Below are 15,505 nucleotides of genomic sequence, written 5' to 3'. Positions count from 1 at the left end.
ATAATGCCATATTATCAATATCTAAGCGTGCACTCCCAGATAATGGTAACAATGGAATATCAGTTCTGTTTCACTAATACGTTATTCTAGGTCTACAAACAATGCAAGATAAAAATACACAATAGTATTACGTTTTCCTAGATACATCCTCACTGTGATTCTGTAGGTTAGGTAGCCAGCTTCACGCATCTGCTACTCCTTATAAATATTATAATCATACAATCAGATACCAAAATGTACAAGTCCTGCTGCGGTCGCCATTGTAGAGTTTTATTTTAGGGATCATATATCTCTCTTATCCCAATAATGGTTATTGAGATTGAAATATTATATAAAATATATTTATTATATCTGGTATTGATATAATAACATATATATTTGACATCTGCAATTATATTCTAATAGACCTTACAATACAATATGCAGAGTACTTGTCATAATTTGATTCCCCAAATATGAGAGTTCGAGACTTGTAATTTTAGCTCCAATTGGAGGATTTTATTTATAGGCAAAACAAACCATACAAAATACATTAACACAGTAATTTATGTATATGCTATTATATATATATATTTATATACGCCTCCTTGCTTATATTACATAAAACGACATTAAACAATTGACAGACAGACTGCTACAATACTGACATAACTTATACCTATACCCATAAATGAACATTCATAACTACCATATTTACTGTTAGTCTCTCACTCCAGCCCATTGCTTTTGGTTCCGTTCTCTTTCCTGCTTGTGTCTCACATCTCTCCTCCTGACTCACTGAATGGGTTTCTTGCTGACTGTCCGGTGTGTCTGTGAGTGAATGTGAGTGAATGTCTACTCTATCTCTCTCCTTATATCCCAAATACATGGATTGAAGTTCCCTGTTCTCATGACGTTATTGAATTTATGGATGCTAATGGTGACAGGGTCTCCTGCTTGTCTGGACGCTAGTGGTAATCTCCATTGCGAGATTTCCTCCCTGTGCATCAATCTATTTTACACTCCTGTTGTCAAAATACAACAGTGTCCTGTCTGTCCTGCAATGTAACTTGGATGATGTACTAGCAGTCTACATTCTCCAGATGGCTGGGGTCTGGCCCATAGTGTATACATTGCTTAATTAATAAATATAGATATATCTGGGGAGGGTAACAACACTCTACTGTATCTGCTTAATAGTATGCCTTAGACATTTTGTCTCCTAAATGAATTCAGTTGCATTTGATATGTTACAAAGTGGTCATTCATATTATTTAGTAAACCCAAAAGCTATACTACGATGTCTAAACATTAAACTCTGATATCCTAATTATTAAGCTATTCCTATTTTTATATACACATACATAATATATACTATGGTTAAAATCACATTACATTAATGATGGTATAAAACAATATCTATATGCCTATATGGTAACAACACGTTTAGTCTGTCCAACATATTTTTTCCCGCATGGGCAGATTAAGAGGTAGACTGTGTAGTCAGAATTACAGTTTAAAAAACTGTCGACACTCAGCTCCTTGCCACTTCTATCTACAATAGATTTTGTGCCTTTCATTCCAAACTGGCACATCTTACACCTGCCACAAGTGTAAAAACCTTTAAGTGACATGACTGAGGATGATAATTGCGGCAGACTAGTTGCGGCATTTTCTATAGATAAGAGACTAGGAGACGGTTTAGTTGCGGCATTTTCTATAGATAAGAGACTAGGAGACAGTTTAGTTCGCAATGTTTTAGCTCTCCTAAACACTAATTCTGGGCGGTCTCCCAAAGCTTTACCCAAAATAGGATCCATCTTGATGATGGGCCAGTGTTTATTCAAGATGGTTCTTATTTCATTGCTTCTGACATTAAATTGGGTCGTGAAAGGACAGAACATGGATTTTTTCTCCATTTTTTGGCGGTATTGTATGTTCTGACTTCTGTCCAAAGCACGACACTTCTCTTTGGCATCATCTATCAGTTGCAATGGATACCTTTTCTCTCTAAAACGAGTACAATAAATTTCTGCCTGATCTTCAAATTGCTGTATTGTAGTACAATTGCGCCGTACTCTTAGGAGTTGCGAATAAGGCAGGTTGGACTTCCATTTTGTCAAGTGGCAGCTAGTAAACTCCAAATAATTGTTACTGTCAACTTTCTTAATATAAGTACATGTATCCACTCCTTTGGACCCCTCCTTGGAGGTTAGTGTAAGGTCCAAAAATTCGATACTCCTTTTTGCGAATTTATATGTAAAACTTAAATTGAAGGTATTGACATGAAGATACTCAACAAACTTTAAAAACAATTCTTCAGGCCCCGCCCATATTAGCACTATGTCGTCAATATAGCGTTTATAGACGGTCAGGTGTTAGGCAAAGGGGTTATTCTTGTAGATATGCTCCTCTTCCCACTCCCCGAGATAGAGGTTGGCGAACTCCGGGGCACAAATTGTGCCCATCGCCGTCCCGCATGACTGTATATAAAATTGGCCCAGAAAGGTAAAATAGTTATATTCCAAGACAAATTTCAAACATTTTAGAATAAAATTCCTTTTCTCTCTTGAAATGGTCACATCTCGCTCCAACACTGCAGCGATACAACTCAAACCTTTAGCATGGGGGATGGAGGTATATAGGGAATTGATATCCACTGTACCCCAATTCCATCCATCCTCCCATTCAATGGTATCCACTAATTGTAAAACTGACATAGAGTCTTTAATATATGATTTCAACTTGGGCACATACACATTTAAACACAAGTCCACATATTCAGATAATCGTGAAGTCAGTGAATCGATCACCGATACAATGGGGCGGCCAGGGGGTGCGGTCTGATTCTTATGTATCTTAGGAATATAATATATTGTTGCAATACGGGGTTGATCATGATTTAGATAATCAAACTCTTGTTTTGTTATTACTCCCTCTCTCAATCCTTCACACAAAATATCAGAAAGATCCACTAGGAATTCCTTAGTAGGATCCCTTAAAAGGGGTCTATACGAAACTGGATCTCCCAAGAGTCTCATCATTTCAGTGACATAATCTTCCCTATTCAAAAGAACCAGACCGCCCCCCTTATCTGCTTGCTTAATAATTAGTTGTTTGTTATTAAACAATTCCTTTAACGCCTTATTTTCATCGATTGTTAAATTATGTTCCCTTATTTTTACATCTTCACGTAACTGTTCAAAATCATTTTTAACAAGTTGAAAGAACATGTCTATGTTTGGCCCACGAGATTCTACGGGATCAAAGGTACTAGGCCTTTTTAATCCCGATGTGTTCGGCACCAAGTCTTGTGTAGTCGACACCGAATCTTATGTGGTCGACATGTTGATTTCAGTTACCTGCTTTTCAATCCTGCTGGCTTTGTCTCATGCTGCTGACAAGCTCTAATGTCACAATATGCATGTATTTCAGTTAACTGCTGGTCAATCCTGCTGGCTTTGTCTCATGCTGCTGACAAGCTCTGTATAGTTGAACTGTGCTGTGAGATCTGAGCTCAGCTAATTAGTTACACCTGGTGAACCTCTCTTGCTGGGAAGCTCTGTGTAAACTGAGCATGCTCAGCCCATTGATTAATTCACCTGTGAGTTCCCTGTGCTTCCTATAAAAGGCAGTCTCTGGCAGAAAGAAAGCTGCCAGAGTATAGGTTCACACCAGCTCCAGCGTTCCGGTGCCTCGTCCTATTCCAGACTTCTGATTATAGCATCTGACCTCGGCTTGTTCCTGACCATTCTCTTGCCTGATCCTCCGGTACCGTGTCCAGTGATTCCTGTGTATGACCTTGGCTTGTTCTGTGACCATCCTCCTGCCTGCTCCCTGTGTACCGCATCCTGTGCCTTCCTGTGTATGACCCGGCCTGACTCTGACTAATCATTGCTGCATCCATTGGTATCATTTCTGTCCACCTGTTACTAACCCGGCTTGAAGTTTGTGACAGAATACTCTGGCCCAACTGGAATATGGATGCTGTTAGTGGCATGTCTCATAAAGAACTCCTGGAACACCTGCTGGTCCGGGTTGACAAGCAAGGACAGTACCAAGCTCTGATTATGCAAAGCTTGCAAACTCTGCAGCAGCAATTGGACCTCGCTCCACCCTCTCCAACACCAGTGATTTCTGATCCGGAGTCCATTAGGGTGCCTCGTCTGCTAATACAGCAGTTGCAGGAGCTGCTGTCTAACGTCCTCACCCTTGTCACCAAACTGCTCGGCGAGTCTACTGTGGGCTTGGTGCCTGCAGAACCCTCAGATTCCACTCCGGGTACCCCATTGGCAAATACATCTGTGCCCTTTAAGGACAAGTACGTGAGTCGGCCTCGTCCCCAGTTGTCAGATGAGGAACGCCAGCAACGCAGGTCCTTAAATTTATGTTTTTATTGTGGAGGCCAGGACCATTTGATTGGGGATTGCTCCCTCCGAGAGGCCAGGAATAAGGTTATTGCTTCTGTGCCCACTCAGGAAGAGTTTCATGGCTATCACTGGGGTCCAAGAACCAAGATATTTTTACCTAAAACAAGTAAAATTTTGATCCAGGCCCCGAGTAAGGGTCCACAGTCTTCATTTCCAGCCCCAGGAGGGGGCGTCTCAGAATGTCACAAGCCTCAGGAGGGGAATCCGAGTATCAAGACCCGAGATGAAAGTCCAAGTATCAAACCCAAAGATGGTATTCTCTCTAGCCAGCCCCAGATGGGGGTCCTGTCAGTTCAGCCCAAGGAGGGGCTTCCGAGTATTGTGCTCCAGGAGGAGCTTCCGAGTGTCTTGCCCAAAGAGGGGGATCAAAGTGTTTCACCCCAAGTGGACTCTCACAGTGTCGAGTTCCGAGAGGGGTCTCAGAATGGCGAGCCCCAAGAAGGGGTACAGAGTCTTTTTCCTCAGAAGGGGTCTCGGAAGGTAATTTTCCAGGAGGGTTCTCAAATTCTCAAGCCGCAGAACGGGGTTCAGAGTGTCGTGCACCAGGAGGGGTCTCAGACTGTCAGACTCCAAGCAGGGTCTCAGAGGACCACACCCCAAACAGGGTCTCTGAGCATTGCGCCCCAGGAGGGTTTCCCGAGCACTGCACCCCAAGAGGGGTCTCTGAAAGTGGTACCCCAAAAAGGGTCTCTGAGTACACTACCCCAAGAGGAAACTCAGAGAGTTGCACCCCAAAAGGATCCTCTGGTCGCCACACCCCAGGAAGGGTCTCTGAGTGTGGCTTCCCAGGTTAGGCCACTGAGCACTTTGCCTCAAGAAGGGGCTCTATATATCACCCCAGAAGGGGGTTACGAGTCAATCGCCCCAGAAGGGGGTTCCGAGTCAATCGCCCCAGAAGGGGGTTCAGAGTCAATCGCCCCAGAAGGGGGTTCCGAGTCAATCGCCCCAGAAGGGGGTTCCGAGTCTACCGCCCCAGAAGGGGGTTCAGAGTCTGTCACCCCAAGTGGGGGTTCCGAGTTTGTCACCCCAGGTGGGGGTTCCGAGTTAATCACCCAAGAAGGGGATTCTGAATCAGTCACCCCAGAAGGAGGTTCCAAGTCCAGCACCCCAAGTAGGGGTTCCGAGCCAATCACCCCAGATGGGGGTTCCGAGTCCTTCACTCCAGACGGGAGTTCCGAGTATGTCACCACTGGTGGGGGTTCCAAGTCTGTCACTCCCAGTAGAGATCCATCTGCCCTTGCCTTCGGGCATGAGGACCCATCTGCCCTTGCCTCCGGGCATGAGGACCTATGTGCCACGGCCTCCGGGCTTGTCTCCGTGGCCTCCGGGCTTGTCTCCGTGGCCTCCGGGCTTGTCTCCGTGGCCTCCGGGCTTGTCTCCGTGGCCTCCGGGTCTGTCTCCGCGGCCTCCGGGCCTGTCTCCGCGGCCTCCGGGCCTGTCTCCGCGGCCTCCGGGCCAGTCTCCGCGGCCTCCGGGCCAGTCTCCGCGGCCTCCGGGCCAGTCTCCGCGGCCTACGGGCCAGTCTCCAAGGTCTCCAGGTCTTCCTCCGTAGCCTCCGGACCTGTCTCCAGTACCATCAGGGTCTCTAAGGTTCCAATACCTGCCATTCAGGAAGATTTACCTGCCTTGCTGGAAGTCCCTACCCTACCCAAACTGTCCTCCCAGTCCATTCTTCAGGGGAATCCAGTTCAATTAGATCCATCTAAAGAGCCTCGGTTCGTCCAATTTGATGAAGATCTCAGCCATTTCCAAGCCCTAGCAGACTATTATTTAGATGCTATGAACTCTGATCCATCCTCTGGGGTTAATTTGGCAAACATTGTCAAGTACTTAGTGTTGTCATTCAAGGGAGAAGCCATGGAGTGGGTTAGTCCACTCATTGAGACTCATGATCCCAGGCTAAAAGACCTAATTTCTTTTTCCAGGGCTGTGGTTGAAAGATTTGGACCAAAGACTCCTGGTGAGAGGTCTATCCTTTCTGCACCTGAGGTCAGTCAGAGTGGTGAGTCAGCTAGACTACATTCTAAAATTCCCAGAGTATCTCCAAAATTTTTTTTGAGACACGACTCCTTGGATTTAAGAGGTGGAGTTATATGTGTAGGTTCTTCCAAGTTGGTGGTGGATCCTCAAGAACTCCCTACACTGATCATGGACAAGGATTCAAGTTCAGAGTGTGGCTCAGATCATGATGTCACTGCTTTGTTGGGACGTCCAATATTCTCTACTGCCCGTTTTGTAGAGCCAAAGGCCACATCTCAATCAACCAAATCCAAACGATCTTCCAAAAAGACGAAGCACCGCAGACGACCCTAAAAAATTCCTTGTGGGGTGTTCGGAGCCCACCCCTAGAGGGGGGAGGTAATGTCACAATATGCAGGTATTTCAGTTACCTGCTGGTCAATCCTGCTGGCTTTGTCTCATGCTGCTGACAAGCTCTAATGTCACAATATGCATGTATTTCAGTTAACTGCTGGTCAATCCTGCTGGCTTTGTCTCATGCTGCTGACAAGCTCTGTATAGTTGAACTGTGCTGTGAGATCTGAGCTCAGCTAATTAGTTACACCTGGTGAACCTCTCTTGCTGGGAAGCTCTGTGTAAACTGAGCATGCTCAGCCCATTGATTAATTCACCTGTGAGTTCCCTGTGCTTCCTATAAAAGGCAGTCTCTGGCAGAAAGAAAGCTGCCAGAGTATAGGTTCACACCAGCTCCAGCGTTCCAGTGCCTTGTCCTATTCCAGACTTCTGATTATAGCATCTGACCTCGGCTTGTTCCTGACCATTCTCTTGCCTGATCCTCCGGTACCGTGTCCAGTGATTCCTGTGTATGACCTTGGCTTGTTCTGTGACCATCCTCCTGCCTGCTCCCTGTGTACCGCATCCTGTGCCTTCCTGTGTATGACCGGGCCTGACTCTGACTAATCATTGCTGCATCCATTGGTATCATTTCTGTCCACCTGTTACTAACCCGGCTTGACGACCACGCTCCATATTCCACAAGCTACCACCACTCATACGGTGAACCTGACCAGGGGGCCGCGACTGACGTGTCGGGTGCCGCAGAAGCCCATATCCCGCTTGGAGGGGTCACTGGCAGAAAACCCCCGGCACGGTTAGACTCCGCGCCTCTGTGTCAGGTCTAGCCAATCCCCGAGTGGTAGTGCACCCCAAGTTTGTGACAGTAAGGTGGCGAATGTACAAATTAAGGTCTACATATAATGTAAACTTATTGACCCCTGCAGCAGGTGAGAATGTGAGACCTTTCTTTAAAAGTTGTAATTGAGTATCCGTTAGACTGATATCTGACAAATTAAATGTGCCTGTTACCTCATCTGTAACTAATTGAGGGTTCTCTTTTTGAAAATGGGTGGTCTTTCTCCCTCTTTCCCCCCTTCTTCTCGATTTCTTTTCCCCCAACGATTGGGTGAGGACGTCTCTCCTGTCTGGCCTCTCTGGCGCTGGACTAAAAAACTGTCAGAATCTGAATTTTTAGATTGTCTCAGTGGCCAAACTTTGATTTGCCGTGTGAGTGGGTATAAGGAGGCGGTGAGCCAGCGCTAGGCCAGCCCTCTGATGAAGTTGATACGAAACGCGTAGGGGCGTGGCCTAGCGCAGGAGAACACCACCATTTGCTGTGTCGCTGTCTGTCCGGGAACGGAGTGTAACCGGCTCCAGCTTTCAGGTGCTTGCACCGCATACATGCTGTTTGACCGCGATGATTAAGAACCGCCACCGTTGGTACGTGTACCCATTCCTCTGTTTTATGTCTTATGTCTAAATAAACCTTTTAAACGGATTTCACGCACTATCAAGCGCACATCTCTATTTTTCTAGAAATCTCCTACCTGCTGGATACAGGTTAATTTACCCCATAGGAGACGGAGCTGCTGGGACTAATATCCTAAGTGCTATACTGAGACTGTCCTAAGAAGGATTGGACGATTGGTGTCGGACATTTAAGGTTTTATTTCTGGACATTTCTGCATTTTGTTCAGCGCATTGTTCTATTTCTCTTGCAATATATATATATATATATATATATATATATATATATATATAAAGAAAAATGACAAGTGTGAGCAGCGCTGTTAATTAGAGTCCAAAATGTCTGTAAGAAAGTCCAAAGTCAAACTTTAGCAAGGATGACCGATATTGTGCACCAAGTCCAGGTTAATGAACTGCAGCAACCTCTCTTAGGGGGGGCATCCAGGGTCAGGATGAAACAAATATCTAAAATAAACAGGAGAGAGAGGTGCGCCTCATAGTGCAGATCAATGGATATTTATTAAAGAGTTAAAACACTCCAGGTAAAAAACACAGTTGCTCGTACCATGAATTAAAACGCTGTGGACTGATTACCACATGATATAACACGTTACCCACGGCAAACAGCTCCTCTGGAACCACGAAGTCCTTAGTAGCATGTATCGCTGCAGACACTGGGTTGTGCCGCAGAAACCAGCAGACGGTTGGACGAAGGGACACCAGAACAGGAGAGAAGACGGGACGTGATGGAAAGCGGGTATCACAGGCCACGCCCTAACGCGTTTCGTCAGAGACTTTGTCAGAGGGCGTGGCTCTGTGACTACCCGATTTGAATATAACAGGACAACAACCAATGAAAACACAGTGGGTGTCTGACATCACTAAAGGTGTACACAATATAGTAACGTGCTGATTAGCAACAAGTGCATGAATGGAAACAAATGAATTCAATGCACCCTTTCTTTTACATAGTACTGGCGTATTACGACGGGCTGGAGTGATATATATCATGTCACAATCCTGTATGCATATACAATTTTGAACAAAACAATTAAGAACATGATTTAAAACATGTATAATAAAAAAATATATATATATGTGCAAAAAAAGGCGCACATGAAATATCATTAAAACAATACAAAACAGAAAGACATAATATACATTAAAAAAGGTGAATAAGTAAAAGATGTTTATCAATAAAATAAGGACATATAAGCAGTGAATTAATTGAGGAAAGGAGTTATTTCATAACCCTCATTTAATCCGTATGGGGTTAAGGTATTTAATTTAAGAATCCAATAAGTTTCTCTACGTGTAAGCAACTTATCCCTATCGCCTCCCCTTTTGGGGATAGGAATTTGTTCTATGGCTCGGATCTTCATACAGCCAGGGTCACTATTGTGAAAGTTTTTGAAGTGCCGGGGAATGCTGTGGTTAAGAAGTCCATTCTTTATGTTACGCTGGTGTTCGAGGGCACGGATCTTAAATGCCCTCTTGGTTTTACCCACGTAATGTAGGTCACAACTGCAGGATATGATGTAAACCACATAAGTGGAATTACAATTAAGAAATTGATGGGGTTTAATAAGGGACAATTTGGGATTACTAAGATCTGTCCCCTTTGCAATATGTTTACAAATCTTGCAGTTATTGCAAGGAAAACACCCCTTAATATCCAAAAAGGTGTTAGAAACAACAGTATTGGTTGGTTCCAGCTGACTTTTGGCAATCATATTTTTTAATGTCTTTGCCTTCTTGAACACAATACTGGGTTTATTAGGCAATTGTTTACCCAATACAGGGTCTAGTTTAAGTATATGCCAATTTTTATCTAAGATGGTCTTAATTTCTTTTTCTTTAGAATTAAATTGGGTAACAAACAAACAGTCATTTCTTTTAACCACAGGTTCAGATGAAGTTTTATATTCCAAAAGGTCTGTGCGTTCTAAAGCTCTTGCTCTCTCGCGTGCACGAGTTACAGTATTTTTAGGATACCCTCTTTCATCAAATCTAGAGGTGTAAACCTCAGCCTGGGAATCATACATGGATATATTAGAACAATTACGCCTCAGGCGGATGAACTGCGAAAATGGAATATTTTCCTTCCAAGATTTGAGATGGCAGCTCTCAAATTGCAGGTAACTATTAGAGTCTACGGGTTTAAAGAATGTAGAAGTCTCAATAGAAGTAACCTCAGGGAAGTTCTCCACATTTAGAAAGAGATCCAAAAATTCAATATTTTTCTTGTTAAATTTATGGGTAAATGTGAGATTATAAGTATTACAATTGAGAACATCGACAAAGGAATTGAATGATGATTCATCGCCATCCCATATAACGATGATATCATCAATATACCTTTTAAACAATTTCACATTCCTTAGCAAGTCAGGGGTCAGGGTATTCTTCTCCCAGTCACCCATGTAGAGATTGGCCAGACTTGGGGCACAAATCGTCCCCATCGCCGTGCCCCAAGTCTGGAGGTACCAATCACCCAGAAACTCAAAATAGTTAAAATGCAACACAAAAAAATGCAACACAAATCTTAAACAATCACAAATAAAGTGTTTTCATTGGTTGTTGTCCTGTTATATTCAAATCGGGTAGTCACAGAGCCACACCCTCTGACGAAGTCTCTGACGAAACGCGTTAGGGCGTGGCCTGTGATACCCGCTTTCCATCACGTCCCGTCTTCTCTCCTGTTCTGGTGTCCCTTCGTCCAACCGTCTGCTGGTTTCTGCGGCACAACCCAGTGTCTGCAGCGATACATGCTACTAAGGACTTCGTGGTTCCAGAGGAGCTGTTTGCCATGGGTAACGTGTTATATCATGTGGTAATCAGTCCACAGCGTTTTAATTCATGGTACGAGCAACTGTGTTTTTTACCTGGAGTGTTTTAACTCTTTAATAAATATCCATTGATCTGCACTATGAGGCGCACCTCTCTCTCCTGTTTATTTTAGATATTTGTTTCATCCTGACCCTGGATGCCCCCCCTAAGAGAGGTTGCTGCAGTTCATTAACCTGGACTTGGTGCACAATATCAGTCATCCTTGCTAAAGTTTGACTTTGGACTTTCTTACAGACATTTTGGACTCTAATTAACAGCGCTGCTCACACTTGTCATTTTTCTTTGTGTTTGTTCTGTTGGGTCATTTGTGTGAGTTCAGCAGCTGTTTGACTGCCTCAATCTCAGCATAATTATGTGGAGACATGGTGATTTAAACACTGTTAGATCACAGGAGTGCAGTCGTATTTTTAATGAGTCAAACAATGTGTTTATTCCTTCTGCCGACCAGCCCAATCAGGCTGATCTTATAGGTAATTTAGAAAAGTTACATATAAAAGAAGCCAAACTTTGGTGGGACCTTAAGAGTCTAAATAATTATATTGAGTGTAAACGAATCCCACGTGGGCTCCGCTTATTGAAAACTCCTACTATAGGTTCAGAAAACGAACAGTTTTTAAAAGACTGGAACCACATCCTAGATGAGTGTTCCCTAGAGCTCATGAGATTGCTAGTATCTGAAAAGACTAAACTTTTTAAAGAGACAGAGAGACAATTACAGGTCATAGCTGTTGATTTAGAAAAAAATTTGGACAAAGAAAAAATTTTAGCAGCAAAAACATCGATTGAGAAAAAAGTATCGATAATAGAATCCAAAGTTATCGAAACTAAACAGAAAAAATTTCTGCGTGATAAATCTGATTATGAGCAAAATATTGTTCGCACTTGGTCTCAAAATAGAGATACTATCCAAAATAAGAGTGAGATACCCCCTGTAACTCCCCGCACAATTAGACCTAATAATAAAAATGGTGGTCCGAGAGATAATCACTATATAAGGAATGATACTCATAATATACAAAATAAACATTATGATTATGGATATCAACATCAGCGCAGGGGTTATTTTAACCAGCGTAGAGAGTATAATAATTCTAATGATTATTATCCCCGGAACAGTCATAATTAGAGACAGGATTATATGCATTTGCATATTTGCATATGCATTTGCATATTTTTCCCATTCTCACTGGTTATTGCATATTTTACCTAAAATCTAGTGATGCTGCATATTTTAGGCCCCGTCCTCTTCCCACCCGCGAGTCACAGCACTGCTTTGCCCTGCTGCTGCTGCTGGCCAGGTAGTGGTAGAGTGTGCAGGCTGGGGCAATATGTGTGCAGAGTGGGGAACCTTGGATGTACGCTATGTCTGACACTGCTCTAGGTTGCCAATCAATGTTGATAAAAGTCAGTCAGGACAGATGCCATTACGAAGCTCCTGAACCTTTGCCTGTCCCTGCCCTGGGACTTTACACCAAGAGACAGACTTCTGCAGCAGAGGAGGCGGGCAGAAGGGTAGTAACATCACGCGGTTGCGGAGAAAATGCTGTGTCACAGTGAGTATGCGGCGCAGGGAGGAAGCCTTCCACTGCGCCGCCCTCACACGCTATGCTGACATTTGATCCATCGGCGCTGGAGATGAGGGTCCGTGCAGTTGATGCAAGAAGAGCTTTGGACGCTGCAGTCTGCTGTAGCAGCTAGCATACTGACATCTGCAGATGCTGTGGGCCTATTTTTTAGGTTTATTTGCAACTAATTGTTTTCTGATTTTTAAATAAATAAGTTAAAAATTACTTTTTATTATTATTTAATGTAGCATATTTTAACACTTTTAATGCATATTTTAAGTATTTTTCATGCATATTTGCATGCATATTTCAAGCTTTTTTTGTTGCATATAATCCTGTCTCTAGTCATAATAATGACCGGTACAATACCAAAAACCCTGATGGATGGACAGTAGTACGTCCCAAAAATAGAAATAATAGAAATCCCAATATGAGGGACCGCAGACAAAAATTTTGGAATCAACCTGTCTTTGACGAACCACATGGATTCGTTCATGATAATCGCTTTGAGCGACTTTATTCTAAAGATGGTGAAAATGATCAGCATTTTTTAGATCCAAAACATCAAATACTAAAAAATTTACCCAGAACCCCAATAAGCATCAAAAGAAGATTAGGGGAGGGAGGGGATAAGGAGCTTCCACTAAGAGAAGCAAAGATCAGAGTGTTATAAACACTATAATTCCTGTTACTGATAAGGTCTTGGATAATAGTGGGATTTATAATCTTTCTAAAAAAATACTCACTCCCGTTGAAAAATCACTTCTTATGAAGGGTCTTTCTTTTGCACCTTCAACTCTTCCTAATAAGGTCGACCTCCAGATAGATTTAAATCTTTTTGTTAGGAAGTTGACGCTCAAACGTCATTTTCTCAAAAAAGATGGAGAAACTAATTCGATGGTAGACAAGCCTCCAAATATCGATAATTCTGGCCTCAAACTTAAGTCTACTTTTTATCCGCTTGAATCGAAGGGCCCATATCTGGATATGTTTTCTGAATTAGTTAAGAAATATCTTGATAAAATCGATAACACTAAGAATAATCCCTCAAATCTTACTTTCAAAGAAAGGGGTGCCTTAAAAGATTTGATGAGTGATTCATCTATAGTAATTAAAAATGCCGATAAAGGCGGTGGCATTGCTATAATGGATCGTGAATATTATGTCACTGAAGCATATAATTTATTATTAGATGATGTTTCATATAGAAAACTTGACAATGATCCTACACAAATGTATATAGCAGAATTGGAAGTATTGTTAAAGCGTGGTCTAAGTGAAAAAAACATTAACTTGGATGAATTTAAATACCTTTACAATACTACACCCTCATTTGCCACCTTTTACCATTTACCTAAGCTGCACAAGAATCGGGAACGCCCACCAGGGCGCCCGATTATTGCAGGTGTGGGGTCCTTGACCTCCAGGTTGTCTGAATACGTAGACACGTTTATTAAGACCTACGTGCCATCCTTAGACACCTTTGTGAAGGATTCCACACATATGCTTAAAATATTGGAAAACATCGAATGGCGTGCTGGGTTTGGTTTTGGTACAATCGATGTATCCTCTCTTTACACCAAGATCCCACACCAGAGGGGTATCGATGTTATTAATGATGTACTCACTAACAATAGTGGTTTATCTGATGTGAAAATCCAATTTATTTGTGATTGTTTAAGATTTGTGTTGCATTTTAACTATTTTGAGTTTCTGGGTGATTGGTACCTCCAGACTTGGGGCACGGCGATGGGGACGATTTGTGCCCCAAGTCTGGCCAATCTCTACATGGGTGACTGGGAGAAGAATACCCTGACCCCTGACTTGCTAAGGAATGTGAAATTGTTTAAAAGGTATATTGATGATATCATCGTTATATGGGATGGCGATGAATCATCATTCAATTCCTTTGTCGATGTTCTCAATTGTAATACTTATAATCTCACATTTACCCATAAATTTAACAAGAAAAATATTGAATTTTTGGATCTCTTTCTAAATGTGGAGAACTTCCCTGAGGTTACTTCTATTGAGACTTCTACATTCTTTAAACCCGTAGACTCTAATAGTTACCTGCAATTTGAGAGCTGCCATCTCAAATCTTGGAAGAAAAATATTCCATTTTCGCAGTTCATCCGCCTGAGGCGTAATTGTTCTAATATATCCATGTATGATTCCCAGGCTGAGGTTTACACCTCTAGATTTGATGAAAGAGGGTATCCTAAAAATACTGTAACTCGTGCACGCGAGAGAGCAAGAGCTTTAGAACGCACAGACCTTTTGGAATATAAAACTTCATCTGAACCTGTGGTTAAAAGAAATGACTGTTTGTTTGTTACCCAATTTAATTCTAAAGAAAAAGAAATTAAGACCATCTTAGATAAAAATTGGCATATACTCAAACTAGACCCTGTATTGGGTAAACAATTGCCTAATAAACCCAGTATTGTGTTCAAGAAGGCAAAGACATTAAAAAATATGATTGCCAAAAGTCAGCTGGAACCAACCAATACTGTTGTTTCTAACACCTTTTTGAATATTAAGGGGTGTTTTCCTTGCAATAACTGCAAGATTTGTAAACATATTGCAAAGGGGACAGATCTTAGTAATCCCAAATTGTCCCTTATTAAACCCCATCAATTTCTTAATTGTAATTCCACTTATGTGGTTTACATCATATCCTGCAGTTGTGACCTACATTACGTGGGTAAAACCAAGAGGGCATTTAAGATCCGTGCCCTCGAACACCAGCGTAACATAAAGAATGGACTTCTTAACCACAGCATTCCCCGGCACTTCAAAAACTTTCACAATAGTGACCCTGGCTGTATGAAGATCCGAGCCATAGAACAAATTCCTATCCCCAAAAGGGGAGGCGATAGGGATAAGTTGCTTACACGTAGAGAAACTTATTGGATT

The 15,505-nt window shown here is 42.5% G+C and overlaps 1 long non-coding RNA gene across 2 annotated transcripts in view; it reads left to right on the top strand.

The window, feature by feature from the left end:
• Positions 1 to 15,505, top strand: part of LOC146026680 (uncharacterized) — a 49,382-nt gene that overhangs the window by 20,395 nt on the left and 13,482 nt on the right. The window lies entirely within an intron of this gene.

Source organism: Crinia signifera, chromosome 1, assembly GCF_055691185.1.
Source record: "Crinia signifera chromosome 1, ASM5569118v1, whole genome shotgun sequence".
Classification (NCBI taxonomy): Eukaryota; Metazoa; Chordata; class Amphibia; order Anura; family Myobatrachidae; genus Crinia; species Crinia signifera.
Note: the sequence above shows the minus strand (reverse complement) of the source record. Positions and strands in the feature narration are given on the sequence as shown.